The following is a 14,399-nucleotide window of genomic DNA, read 5'->3' on the forward strand; positions in this document are numbered from 1 at the left end:
CTTGAGCTCAACGACTTCTAGTCTATTGCCACACCGAAAGATAGAATCTGATTAGAAGTCGAAGACTGATTAATTCTGTCAGACTTGTCATAACTTCAACCGTTCATGAATAATACGTGTCAAAGTTTTAGATGACTTATATTCTAGTTAGTCTAGCTAGTGTCTTTTGGCATATATCTCGATTTGATAACTTCAGACGTTCATGAATAATAGACGTCAAGGTTTTAGGGAATTACTGAGTAAACACCAACATAGTGTCGTCAGTGACGAAGGATTGTTTTCATTTTACTTGGCGTAGCAGCAGTAATGTTGCCATTTGGGTGTTGAAAATGCTTTAAGATATCGAAAGAAGATCCGAAGACCGAAACAACCGGCAAATAATGGATTATGCATCAATAACTGTTGCCAGTTGAGGTATGACGTTTTTCAAATACTTGCGAGTTGTGACACATGGACGAAATATAATGAGATTTCGATTACTGAGAGCACCTATGGAGTATACTCCGTGCACTGTCCTGTGTGTGGGTATCTCGAGTGTAATATATGTAACGTACTGCAGCAAACTAAATTATGTCTGTAATAAAGTTGATTGCTGAGAAATGTGTATGTTGACACAATACCTTAGAGCCGATGGAATTACTACGTAGTTCTTTTGTAAGAATTATAGCTGGTTCTTCTTGGTATGCTCCTCTTCTGTTCCTACAATCGTAATACCCTCCACTCTGTACCTTTAGTATTAACTGTTGTAAGAGGTCCAAGACTAAGGAATTTATTCCTAGTGCAGTCTAGCAGATGTATCTTAGATGGATTGCTCACGCGCTGCCTGCGATATGTACACTATTCGCCATTAAAATTGCTACACCACAAAGATGACGTGGTACAGACGCGAAATTTAACTGACAGGAAAAGATGCTGTGATATGCAAATGATTAGCTTTCACACAAGGTTGGCGCCGGTGGCGACAGCTACAACGTGCTGACATGAATAAAGTTTCCAAGCGATTTCTCATACACAAACAGCAGTTCACCGGCGTTGTCTAGTGAAACGTTGTTGTGATGCCTCGTGTAAGTAGAAGAAATGCGTACCATCACGTTTCCGAATTTGATAAAGGACGGATTGTACCCTATCGCGTTTGCGGTTTATCATATCATGACGTTGCTGCTCGCGTTGGTCGAGATCCAATAACTGTTACCAGAATATGGAATCGGTGGGTTCAGGAGGGTAATACGGAACGCCATGCCGGATCACAACGGCCTGGTATCACTAGTAGTCGAGGTGACAGGCATCTTATACGCTTGGAAGCAGCGGATCGTGCAGCCGCGTCTCGATCCCTGAGTCAACATACGAGGACGTTTGCAAGACAACCATAAGCACGAACAATTCGACGACGTTTGCAGAAGCGTGGACTATGAGCTCGGAGACCATGCCTACGGTTACCCTTGAAGCTGCATCACAGACAGGAACGCCTACGATGGTGTACTCAGCGACGAACGTGGGTGCACGAATGGCAAAACGTCAATGAATCCAGGTTCTGTTCATAGCAACATGATGGTCGCATCCGTGTTTTGCGACAACGTGGTGGACGTACATTGGAAGTGTGTATACGTCATCACCATACTGGCGTATCATCCGGCGTGATGGTATGGGGTGTCATTGGTTACACGTCTCGGTCACCTCTTGTTCGTATTGACGGCACTTTTAATAGTGGACGTTACAGTTTAGACATGTTACGACCCATGGCTCCACCCTTCATTCGATCCCTGCGAAATCCTACATCTCAGTAGGATAGTGCAGGACCGCATGTTGCAGGTCATCTAAGGGCCTTTCTGGACACAGAAAATGTTCGACTGCTGCCCTGGCCAGCACATTCTCCAGATCTCTCAACACTTGAAAACGTCTGGTCAATGGTGCCCGAGCATCTGGCTCGTCACAATACGCCAGTCACTACTCGTGATGAACCGTGGTATTGTGTTGAAGCCATATGGACAACTGTACCTGTACACGCCATTCAAGCTCTGTTTGACTCAATGCCCAGGCGTATGAAGGCCTCTGTTACGGCCAGAGGTGGTTGTTCTGGGTACTGATTTCTCAGGATCCAGGCACCCAAATTGCGTGAAAATATAATCACATTTCCTTTCTAGTATAATACATTTGTCCAATGAATACCCGTTTATCATTTGCATTTCTTCTTGGTGTAACAATTTTAATGGCCAGTAGTTTATGCTACAATAGAATCGCAGACCAGAGAGCGGTGTCGGCAACAATAATAGTAGTCGCTCGCACTCGGGCGGTTCGGCCTATGTAAGAGGTCCGTGACTAACAAATTTATTGCTATCGCACTCGAGCAGATGTAACTTCGATCGATTGCTCGAACGCTGCTTGCGATATGTATGCTGCAATGTATGTTGTACATCACACTAAAGGATGAATTGAGTTACTTTGCAATTTAATTACACCTCAACACTTCCCATAATTAGAGTTCAGTCCCACAGTCATGGACCAAACATATCCGTTGAGATATTGGATGTCATATTGGAAGATACTCCTATGAGGCACTTGTACATCTTCTTGGTGAAAAGCGAGTAATGAAGACCAAGTGAGGCGTCGTCCGACGATGCTCCACATATACCCACCACGGATATTATGGTAATGCCGACCACTAAGGACAAGAAAGAACTTCGAGAATGCGATGGGATCTCACAAGTGCGAGCGGAGATTCTTCTATTGTAAGAGCACAACGAACTGACGCTCAAGAAGCGGCAAGAGACTGGGGCAGAATAAGATGAAGGATACTGTGTCCGTTCAAAAGCACTATTTTACTATCTTAGGGTTCTATTTCCGTAGGTGCGAACTGAGCAGCAAATTTTTGTAGTCATGTAACAAGCCAGTACATGAAATTGATATCAGAAAAGTTGATAAATTTTAAATTAGAGTTTACACAAAATCTATGCGGTTGATAAACTTCTCAGTATGTATTAGAAAAATCAACAGTGTAAAACAGGAATTAGATTAATTTTGCTAGAATCTCACCGAAAAAATGGAGAAAGTGAACCATGAACAAATTCAATTTGGGCTTGTAAGTGCAAGAATTACATCAAAATTTTTTTTTATCCATGTGGTAGCTCACTGAAAATGGATGCACACTTTTGTGCAGAAGAGTTAAGATGTGTCGATCCGTTGGGCAGTCTCGGCTTCTTCCAAGTATTAGCTGATTTAGTATTAGAAGTCTGTAAATGAGACCACAATCATTTTATTTTTGGCGTTTTTATTTTCATCAGTTCGTCTCGATCACAACAGATTTCTTTACACTTAATTACCGGTTTCGGGTTACTGTCATCTTCATATCGTTAAAATATTCTGATGAAAAATCATCGTCAAGTTAAACATGTGAGTACATGGTACGTGTACCATGGACTCACATATTTAACTTGACGATGAGTTTTTATCAGAATATTTTGACGTTCTGAAGATGGTGGTAAGCCGAAACCGGTAATAAAGTGTAAAGCAGCCTGTGTGATCAAGACTGACTTTTGAAAATAAATATATTAGCTGATTGGCAGAAGGCTTATTTATGGGAAGAAACATTGTTAACAATAGGTGACATTGAGGAAAATATAGATATTGAGAGACCAATGTCAAAATTCGCAGACTCCTGACCGGGGTTCGGTAAGTGCCGCGCCTTCTTAACACAACTTCTTCCTCAAACTATGATTCTGAGCCAAAAAGCTCCACTTGAATGTGAGAAGTTACCCCAAAATACAATACCGTATGCCATAGGCGAAAGACTAAATTTTGTATTGAGCTACCACGTATAGCAGATAGTATTCTACTGCTAATTACATCATCATTCAGTTTCTGACAAGATCTTGAAATTGGGCCATCTATAAGAGTACACGACCTAACTGAATACCTAGGGATATGGACTGTTCAGACCACTCATCATATATCCAATTTTTGTAATTAAAACTACAGTTTTGGATGAACTCTCTGATAGAAAATATAAAATCCATGTATTACTTTAATTTAACATCAATTTTCGTTCTGTGTGCCATGAAATTACGTTTTGAGCTCCATTATTTGATACACTACATTTGTGGCACTCAACATGCTTCACTAACAAGATAGTAATACCGTCAAATAGAAACATTTTACTTCTCATATTAGAAAGAATGTGATGAACTGTTCCTTTTCCTCTTTTTTATGTTTTCCATTTGTTCCTTTCTTCGCCAAATCAGCTGAGAACCTCCTAATTCTTTATCTGATGAGCGCACCTAATTTTCAACATCCATGATACCACATCTCAGACTCGTCGATTATCTTCTTTTACCATTTTCCCACACCCTGAAACTAATTACCATACACTTTTGTGCTACCAGCGAACATTCTCAGAATTTTTTTCCTCACATTATAGCCAATGTTTGACACTAGATGCTTCACTGGGCCAAGAATGCCTCTCTCTTCCTGAAGTTATCTGCTTTTAATGTCCTCCATACTTTGTCAATCTTGCGTTATTTTGTTTTCAAACTAGCACAATCCGTTAACATCGTCTAGGATGGGGTCCAAAATTTTAATGTTAAGTGAGTCTCTACTTTCATTTCTGCTACTCCTGATTACTTTCGTAATTCTTCTCTGTACTCATTAGACTGTACTTCACATTCAGAATGCCCCGTAAATCTTTTTAATTTTCACCGAGAATATGGCTGTCATCACTGAATTTTATCGTTGGTATCTTCTCGCCTCCTATCTTAGTTTCATTATTGCGCTTTACCTTAATTTCCATCGTTGCTACCCCGAAGTATGGACTACACACTAGGGACGAAGGGCTACATCCATTACATCCTTTATATTCCGGATGAATAGTTCATATTCTGTAAGTCTTATTGCACCAGCTTGGTTCTGCTATATGTTATATATCATTTGACCTTTCCTATAACCTACTCGTATTATTCTCACTAAGTCGAACATTTTGCACCATTACACACTGCCCAACGCTTTTCCCAGGTCCTGTGACTGGGTATCGATTTTGGTTTTCAGTCTGGCCTCTACTAACAATCACAACGTTATAACTTTCTCTCTGGGCATTATACGCTGCCGAAAGGCAACCATAGTCATACAAAGGAATTTCGATTTTCTGTCCGTTGTTCTGTATGTTATTCTTGTCAGCAACATGGATATATGAGCTATTAAGATAAGTGTGCTCTATTTCTCACTTTTACCTGACAATGTAGTATTCAGTATAATACTGCTCCACTATGTCTTCCGTACGCACCCCCATTTCTTCCTCAGTCACGTAATCAGACAAGTTCTCCCGCTCATAGGGGAATTCAGTCAAAATTTTCCATGTAACCGTGCTTTCCTCCGCGCTTAGCAAAAAAAATGGTTCAAATGGCTATGAGCACTATGCAACTTCTGAGGTCATCAGTCGCCTAGAACTTAGAACTAATTTAACCTAATTAACCTAAAGACATTACAGTGCTCTATTTCTCACTTTTACCTGACAATGTAGTATTCAGTATAATACTGCTCCACTATGTCTTCCGTACGCACCCCCATTTCTTCCTCAGTCACGTAATCAGACAAGTTCTCCCGCTCATAGGGGAATTCAGTCAAAATTTTCCATGTAACCGTGCTTTCCTCCGCGCTTAGCAAAAAAAAAAAAAAAAAAAAATGGTTCAAATGGCTATGAGCACTATGCAACTTCTGAGGTCATCAGTCGCCTAGAACTTAGAACTAATTTAACCTAACTAACCTAAAGACATTACACACATCCATGCCCGAGGTAAGATTCAAACCTGCGACCGTAGCGGTCGCTCGGTTCCAGACTGTAGCGCCTAGAACCGCACGGCCACAACGGCCGGCCGCCGTTAGCAGTGCAGGTGATGGTGATGCAGATGTTGGTATGGGCGTGCTACAGCAAGCTCACTAGCTCCCGCGCCTCAACAGAGACGAGTCAGTAAAATACCCGAAACAGGCAGACAAAACAGCACGTAAAACAAATGTAACGAAAGTTTTTAAAAACATGGGTGTACCTGTACAGAGGCACAGGAAATTGGAAATTCGGAAAACGTGGGTAGTTCTATTGGACCAAACTGCTGAGGTCGTCGGTCACTGGGCTTACACACTACTTACTCAAACTAACGCTAAGGACAAAACACACACACACAGCAATGCCTGTGGGAGCACTCGAACCTCCCACAGGGGTACCCGCGCGATCGTGGCAAGACGCCTCAGACAGACGGAAGCACGGAATGAAGTATTGCGTCAGCTGTAAAACATTAACGACACAGAATCTGGTGTAAGGAGCTAAAAAGCGTAGCAGATGAATGCCCCCCTGCAGGTCTGGGGTTAGAGTAGGCCCGAGATATTACTTCCTGTAGGAAGAGGCGGCTGAAAGGGGTCTCGCACTATTCTGACGAATTAGTTATGGTCCCTTCTCAGGGTCTGACCTACAAATCTTTCAAAATTATCTGAAATGCTGGCCATTTGAGAATGAACGCCCCACGTCGTGCGTCATATTTCCAGTTCAACCTTCTGCAACTCATATTGTTCTGGATCGCTAACTCACACTGCAATCCAGTTATCTGGTCAAGGACAGCTTACAGGGTACATCACCTACTCCCATAGCCCATTGTGATGGGGTCATCATGTAACCATTCGGTGGTAGTCCCCTGCCAACAGAGAGATCGCACTTTTGATCACAGACGTGCAAGCTTCCCACTTATGCCAAGGAATAGATGCCCATCTTCTTGGGGCATCAGGACTACTGGCAACGGACAACGGGCCAGGTGGCTTTTGCAGTAGCTTGGTCGCGCCTGTGAGAACCAGAGCGAATGGCATCAGGTCAGATGACTCGCAATAAAGTGGCCCATATCACTTTTGGCTGGAGACCAAATAACCCCAACTGTCTCTAAGAAAGGGAAGGTTGATTACAATGCTGACACGTAGGACCCTAAGTCGCTCCCATTCTTAGAAACAGCATGGGAGAGCTGTAGGGCTACAAAACAGAGAGAGCCGTGTTCGCCTCGTTACTTAGTGTGGAGCACAACTGATGGGAACTCCTTTCTGGATACGATGCCTCTATTTTTTGTTGAGCACCTTGAGTTTGGGAAAGTGACAATGCTGTCCAAATTCTGCAGTGGGTCTGTTTGATTCAGACAGCATCCCCAACCCAGTCCTGGTAACTACTGACCTATGACAAGCTGGTTGATATTCCTGTTTCTCTCACTCCCCATAAAAGCCCCAACTTGGTCCAGGGAATTACTTTTCATCGTGACCCCCTGTTGCAGTGCGACGACGAGCTAAGCGACGGGTACTTCCATTCGTCCGACGCGTCTTTAGGGGGAATAAAGACAATAGCCTTGCCATTGGTTCCTTAATCTAGGCGTGTGAGGCTGACTCGTTACATGAACAGTACAAGGTGATGGTATACCGAGGTGACGTCAAACCTTATATCCCTCTCCCTATGCAGTGCTGTAAGTGCTATAAATGCAGGCACATTTTGTCCCAGTGCAACTCCAACGCCACCTACTGAGACTGTGGGCGTTTGCTGCAATTGTATACACTGTGTGCGCCTCCTCCCACCTTTGTCAGCTCTGGAAAGCACCACTCCCCCTGCTCTGCAGTCCGCCTTGTACTCCAAAAGAATCGGAATACTATGGAGGCTGTCTTACCGCCAGGCTAAACTAAATTTTGAAAGGTTGAACACTGTTCAAATGCTGTCTTCCAATGCTGCCACTACAACGGCGACCCCATCCCTCCTAAGATTTCTCCAGTGGGCCCCTCAGAGCCATCTATCTTTCTCCCCCTTCCAGTTGGCTGGGGGCATGTCTCCTTCTGTTGCTTCCATAGCGTCTACTTTGGCAACTTCAAACACCCCTCCCCCCCCCCCCCCCCCGCCAAATTTCGGACACAGCTGGAGAAGCGACTGCCTTCTGCAGCTTCTCTAACGGAAAAAGGTGTCCTTTGGGACTTCACCTTCCTTGGTCAGCCCCTGTTGTCAAGTGGACATCAAATAGTGGGTGAAGATGCCGATAACTGTTGGTCAAAGTGCTTCACAGTCTCCCTCTGGTTCTGAAGCTACTTTCAAGAAGCCCTCCCCGGAAGTCCCTATGAAGCCATGAGAAAGCAAACACTCAAAGAAGAAGGATACAAAAAAATTAGTGTCCAGTGGCCCCTGCACCAAAACTCGTACATGGCTCTGCATCTGAGGGTGAAGCGGAGAATCTGGATGCGATCATCGGTGATGGTGACACATAACTTGCCTCCTTGGTCATTTCATGCATTCTCAGACGACAGAAGGCGTCTTTCTCTAGTGCAACTGCGACGGTTTTTTCTCCCACCTGCCTGAGCCAAGTCAAGTTTTATGAATTACACCTGCTTTTTCACTGCCCTTCAGGAAACCTGGTTATCCGATATGCGGACCCCCACACTCCATAGCTACCAGAGGCACTACAAAATACCTACTGTCAGTTGACGTTTGTATCTATGACTTTATATCTGCCTTTAACGAGGACTTTAAGGGGCTACAGCTGTCAGGTTGTGGACAACACAGGAAATTTGTTTATGTGAGATCAACCTCGCTCCAGATGGTGAAGCACCGCTTCATATATTGGCTGCACTAATTCCACAACTCTTCCTAACTTTACTGCTTCTGAGTGATTCTGATGCCCACAATATTTTGTGGGTTGGATGCAAAGCTACCAGCTAAGGCAAAGATGTAGATAACCTCCTAAATCAACGTGACTTTTACTTCCTAAATACCGGTCTCCACCTTATTTCAGTTTGGCACATGGCACTTGTCCGACGATCTCTCAGTTTGCAGCCAGGCATTCTCCCATGTATCCATCAGAGGGTTCATGACGACTTGTGTGGTAGTGACCACTTTCCATTCTTCCTGTCCTATCCCAACTTCACCATTCAGGACAATTGCTCACATGGGCTCTTCCCAAGGCTGACTGGAGTGCATTCACCTCTTCTAGCAGCACTGAATCTGTATTGCATGCCAACTTTGACGAGGCGATCCACACCATTAGTACTACCATTATTGCTGCAGCTGATACAGCAATCCCTTGTTCCTCCGTTTGCACTGAGCGAAAGTTAGTGCCTTGATGGTGAAAGGAAATCGCTGCAGCCATTAGAGACCACAGGCGATCCCTCCTACGTCATAAGTGCCATCTCACCCTTGAGAACCACACTGCATTCAGACAGCTCAACGCCCAGGTCAGATGGTGGAAGCAGGAGTGTTGGGAACAGTATATCTCTACCATTGGAACACGAACTTCCCCTTCCAGATTTGGACGAAGCTCTGACGAGTTTACGGCTCTCAGACAGCTGGAGGTGTACCTTTTATTTCTACACGTGGATCTGTATGTTTCAATCAAGACGTAATCACAGATCGTCTTGTGCAGAATTATGCTCCATTACCCCTCCCCCCTTTTCCTTTCCTCACACAATAGGTGGAATGTCAACACCTATCGTTTGCTCCACAATACCCTGAGCATTATAATGCTCCCTTCAGCGAGTGGCTATTTCTCAATGGCTTAGCCGACTCCCCTAACACATCACCGGGCCATGACTGCATCCATTCCCAAACTCTTGAGCTCCTGTAAAAGGATTCCCAGCGCCATCTCCTTGCCGTCTTTAGTCACATCTAAAGCGATGGCAAATTTCCATCATAATTATTATGGTTTCCGTGATAAGGGCTGGCAAGAAGCCGTTAGGTGTGGAAAGATATCATCCAATCAGCTTCAACAACTTTCTCTTAAACTGCACGAACATGTGGTGTTCCTGTGGATGCGTTTGATCCTTGAATATCGGAGTCTTCAGGCTCCCTCACAGGTTAGTTTTGCCTATTGCTCTCCACAATGGACTACTTGCTCAAGCTGGAGCCTTTTACCAGCGACAACACCTCATTGGTCTCTTTTTTTGACCAAATGAATAACTATGACACCACATGGCGACACCATCTCCGTACTACTCTGCATGTGTGGGGCCTTCATGGCTCACTCCTTATTTTTATATGGAACTTCTTGTCTCTCCGCACTTTTCGATTTCGCATCAGTGCTTCCCACAGAGCACTCCATGTACAAGAGAAGGGGGTCCTTGCTGAGCTCAGTTCTGACTGTCCCACTCTTTTCAATTGCCATCAATGGTCTTACAGTATCACCAGTGTCATCAGTATCTTCCCTTCTACACCTTAACGCTTCTTGTATTTCCTTCTACTCCTCTTCTATTGGTGTGGCTGAACACCATGTGCAGGAAGCCATAAGGTACATACAGTTGTGGGGCCTATGTCCTAACACATGGCTTTCAGCTTTCGGCCGCCAAGACTTGAATCATGCACTTCTTTCTCTTCTTACTGTCCGCCCCCATCCAGAAATTTACCTTGACGATCAACTACTAGATGTAGTGGAGACTTGCCACGTTTTGGAAGTGCTCTTCGATGGCCACTTAACTTGGCTTCCTCACCTTTCTCAGCTTAAAGAAATGTGCTGTCGGCATCTTAATATTAGTCGATGCCTGAGCCACAACGACTAGGGTGCTGATCACCCACCCTATACTGTTTTATCTGTACAAAGCCCTCATACAGTCCAATATTGACTATGGAAGCGCGGTGAATGGTTCAGAATCGTTATGCACGGTGCTCTGCTGGGCTCTGTCCACCACTGTGGAGGTCCTCTCAATATAGGGGCTTTCCGAATGAGCCCAGTGAACAGCCTCCTCGTGGAAGCAGGCGTTCCTCCACTACGGCTCCAGCGGCAACGACTGCTTGCAAATTATACCGCTCACATTCATAGTATACCTCGCCATCCAAATTATCGTCTATTTTTCCCTAACGTGGTAAGCCATCTCCTGCAATGACGTCGCAGAACTGGTAAATGCCTTGCCAACCATGTCTGATTGATTCTTAATGACCTTGAGCATTCCCTCTATCACCTTCCTTGTGGGTCCAGCTAAATATGCCTCCATGGTCCATGCCTGGGCCACAGTTTCGCCTGGACCTATTACAAGTCCCAAAAGGCTGGATGCCGCCTGAGTTCCTACACTGGCAATTTATCTCTCTTCTCGGTGAGTTTAAATGCTCAGAAGTAATCTACACCGATGGACCAATGAACGGCAGTCTTCTTGGCTTCAAGTATGGTCATGTTGGAAATACTGACCAGCACTCCTCACCGGATGGCTGCAGTGTTTTGACTGCAGAGTTGGTCGCCATCTATAGCGCTCTTGAGCATATCCGTTCCTGCGCTGGTGGGTCCTCCGTCATCTGTATTATCTCCTTAAGCAGCGTTCAGGCTATCAACTAGTGCTTCCCTCACCATCCTTTGGTAATGACTACCCAGGATTCTCTTTATGCTCTTGGCAACAGTGGACGTTTCATGATAGTCTTTGGACCGTAGAAAATGTTGATACAATGGGCAATGAACTTGCTGATAGCCTGGCCAAACAGGCTGCCAGTAAACCAACCCTGGAGATCAGCCTATGGGAGATTGATCTGCAATTGGTCTTCCACCGTGAAGTTTTCGTGATCTGGAATACGGAATGGCACACCTTCAGTACACCAAATACGCGTTTTCAAAGAGACAATGAATGTGACATTCATGCTAGCATTACAATGGACCCTGTTTTCCTTTGAGGGCTCCACATAGACCATATTTGGCTAACACATTCTCACCTCCTCAGTCGTCATAAGCCACCCCAGTGTCATTGTGGCTCACGTATGACTGTCGTCCAACTCTTGTTGGACTGCCCAGTTTTAGCTGCTCTGTGTACTTTGAACATTCCCAGCACCCTACCTATGGTGTTGGGCGACATGCATAAATGGCTCATTTAGTTTTACGTTTCATTCACGAGGTTTTTTTTTTTTTACTGTACACTATAAGAGTGAGTATCTGGCTTTTTCTCCCAGGCCTTCACCCTCCCTGCATTTTCCCTCTTTGTCACTCTTTGTTTGCATTTTGTTAACCCTAGATGTTTGTATTTTTCTATGAGTGTTCACCTCTCTTTGTCTTCTCACAGGAGAATTTAGGATGCTGCAGACTGGCCGGGTCGTCGTTTCCTATTGTTTTGATCAGTCAGCCTGCATTGTCCTTATTTTAATACCTTCCTCTGCTTTTTCATTTACTGCTTCTTCGTATGCAATTTCAGCTGTCGACATAATTTTAGATGGCTGTTGTTAAAATATCATAATTACCGAAGTTCAATGTGGCGTGAACTTCGTAATCTGCACTGATCATACCCCTCTGGAAACCCATGTAGTGGTTGTGTTACAAGGAATAGATGTTTTCTCTGATGTGCAAAGTAGTTGTCTTATTACTTTACTATTTGTCACCATAGTTTGTCATAAAGACACTTGCATTAAGAATGTATGTTAGTGTTTCACTCCATACGAGTAATAGTTCGAAGGCCGCACCACTCCAGCGTTGTAGTATGTTGTAAGTAAAACTGTGTAGCCTTACGAATACATGTGTTTATGTTCTCTCTTACCAGTACCTTCTTTGTACTGGCCTCAGACACTAGAACAAAACTTCTGAATTGATAGTGCAGCTCCTGATGTACGTAATACGCTTCGAAGTACTTCCAACTGGGGCTCCATCATGCATAAACTGTTTCGGTAAAAACTTTTCGAGTTCTCTGTCGGATGAAGTTAGCGAAGCTTTCAAAGTTCATGTTTTTTCTCTTTTGGATGGTACAAAATAATGATAATAGAGAGAATGTTAGGGTGACATACATAAAAGCACCCTATGGGATGTAGATCTCCTTCGGACTGTAGTACCTGTGTGTCGTTTAGAAACGCATCGTAATGCAATAACAAAATACTCGCCTTTCTTTCAGTTCCTGTTATATATTTTATACTACCTCGTGATGCCGGAGACAGCTTCGTTTGGTACTGGTCTTACACATCTTACGCCATTGGTTGGGCAACGACAAAATGTCGCCATTTCCACCCACTGATCCAAAAAGACGGTCTGCTACATTAACTCAGCTCAACTTGTTTTCAGCATGCAGAAGGTGGTAGATACAGCGCTCTCCTACTTCTGTTCCGTTCATTAAATGATGTCTCCGTAGGATATGGTTGCAGTTATATGGTCGGCTGGATACACTTATACTCAATTCACAGAGAGCATTTCTTCGAGAAAATGTAATGCTATCAGTGACTCTTGTGCGTTCCTGTAAAACGAAGACTGCTTTTTATGGAGGGTGACGGTAAGATAATCGTAATCGTGATTTTGATAGCCCGGTCCTTACGAGAGATGTATTTTGCCAGCGGTAGAGTACTTTTGTGGTCAGCTTCAAATGTCTGTTGTCAATAATGTCCCTCGAAAAGAATATCGTCTTCCCTCCAGAGATTCCCATTTGAACTATCTGGTGAGTTTAATCCGACTACTGAAAACGAAAATTTAATCGAAATGCAAAGCGACTAATGAACAAGTTAGTTCATAGGCCTATCAGTTTGATATCAGTGACATGCCGCCTGGCTGGTGGAGGCGATGGCTAGGGGACCACGGAATTGATGGGTAGGGTACCACGGAATTGATGGCTAGGGGACCACGGAATTGATGGCTAGGGGACCATGGAATTGATGACAAGGGAACCATAGAATTGATGGCTAGGGGACCACGGAATTGATGGCTAGGGGACCACGGAATTGATGGCTAGGGGACCACGGAATTGATGGCTAGGGGACCATGGAATTGATGGCTAGGGGACCACGGAATTGATGGCTAGAGGAACACTGAATTGATGGCTGGGGGACCACGGAATTGATGGCTAGGGGACCACGGAATTGATTCTTGAGTTGACAGTTTTTCGTTTCGGCGATGTTTTTCAACGATATTTGAATCTCTCTCCTACACAGGGAGAGACGACCATCGTAATAAAATCAGCTTCGTTACCGAATTTGTAAAGTGATACATAGCATAAATGTTATATTTGCAACTTCTCTGTGCTATTACCATAAGAGAGAGTCTGAAATTGAAGAGACGGTGCTAGCTCTTAGCGCTCCATCAGGAGACAAAATGTTTAATGTTCTAGTCCTGTGATGCACGACGTGAGGGATAAGAAAAGATATTTTTGTACCTAATGAATCAATACTTAGAGGGGATGTAGCTATTGTCCTGTACAGGATTTTCATAACAAGTAACGGTACTGTCGGGATGTGAATCGTGAGTCTCTCCGATTTCTTCTATCTTCAATAACAGCTCATATAAAAGGGGGTAATCTACTCTTCATGTGAGAAATTCGAAGTGTGTGGTCAGGAACTTCCCTGCCTCTATTTGGGTGAAGTGGATTTGTTTATCTGATGGGTCTATGCCTGGTCGGAATTGTTTAGAACTACTGTACACGCCCAATCTGCAGCTGCTTTTTGCGCAGTGTACCGTGGCTGGCTGCAGCGGTGGCCG

This window comes from Schistocerca gregaria, chromosome 1 (genome assembly GCF_023897955.1).
Source record: "Schistocerca gregaria isolate iqSchGreg1 chromosome 1, iqSchGreg1.2, whole genome shotgun sequence".
NCBI classification, from domain to species: domain Eukaryota; kingdom Metazoa; phylum Arthropoda; class Insecta; order Orthoptera; family Acrididae; genus Schistocerca; species Schistocerca gregaria.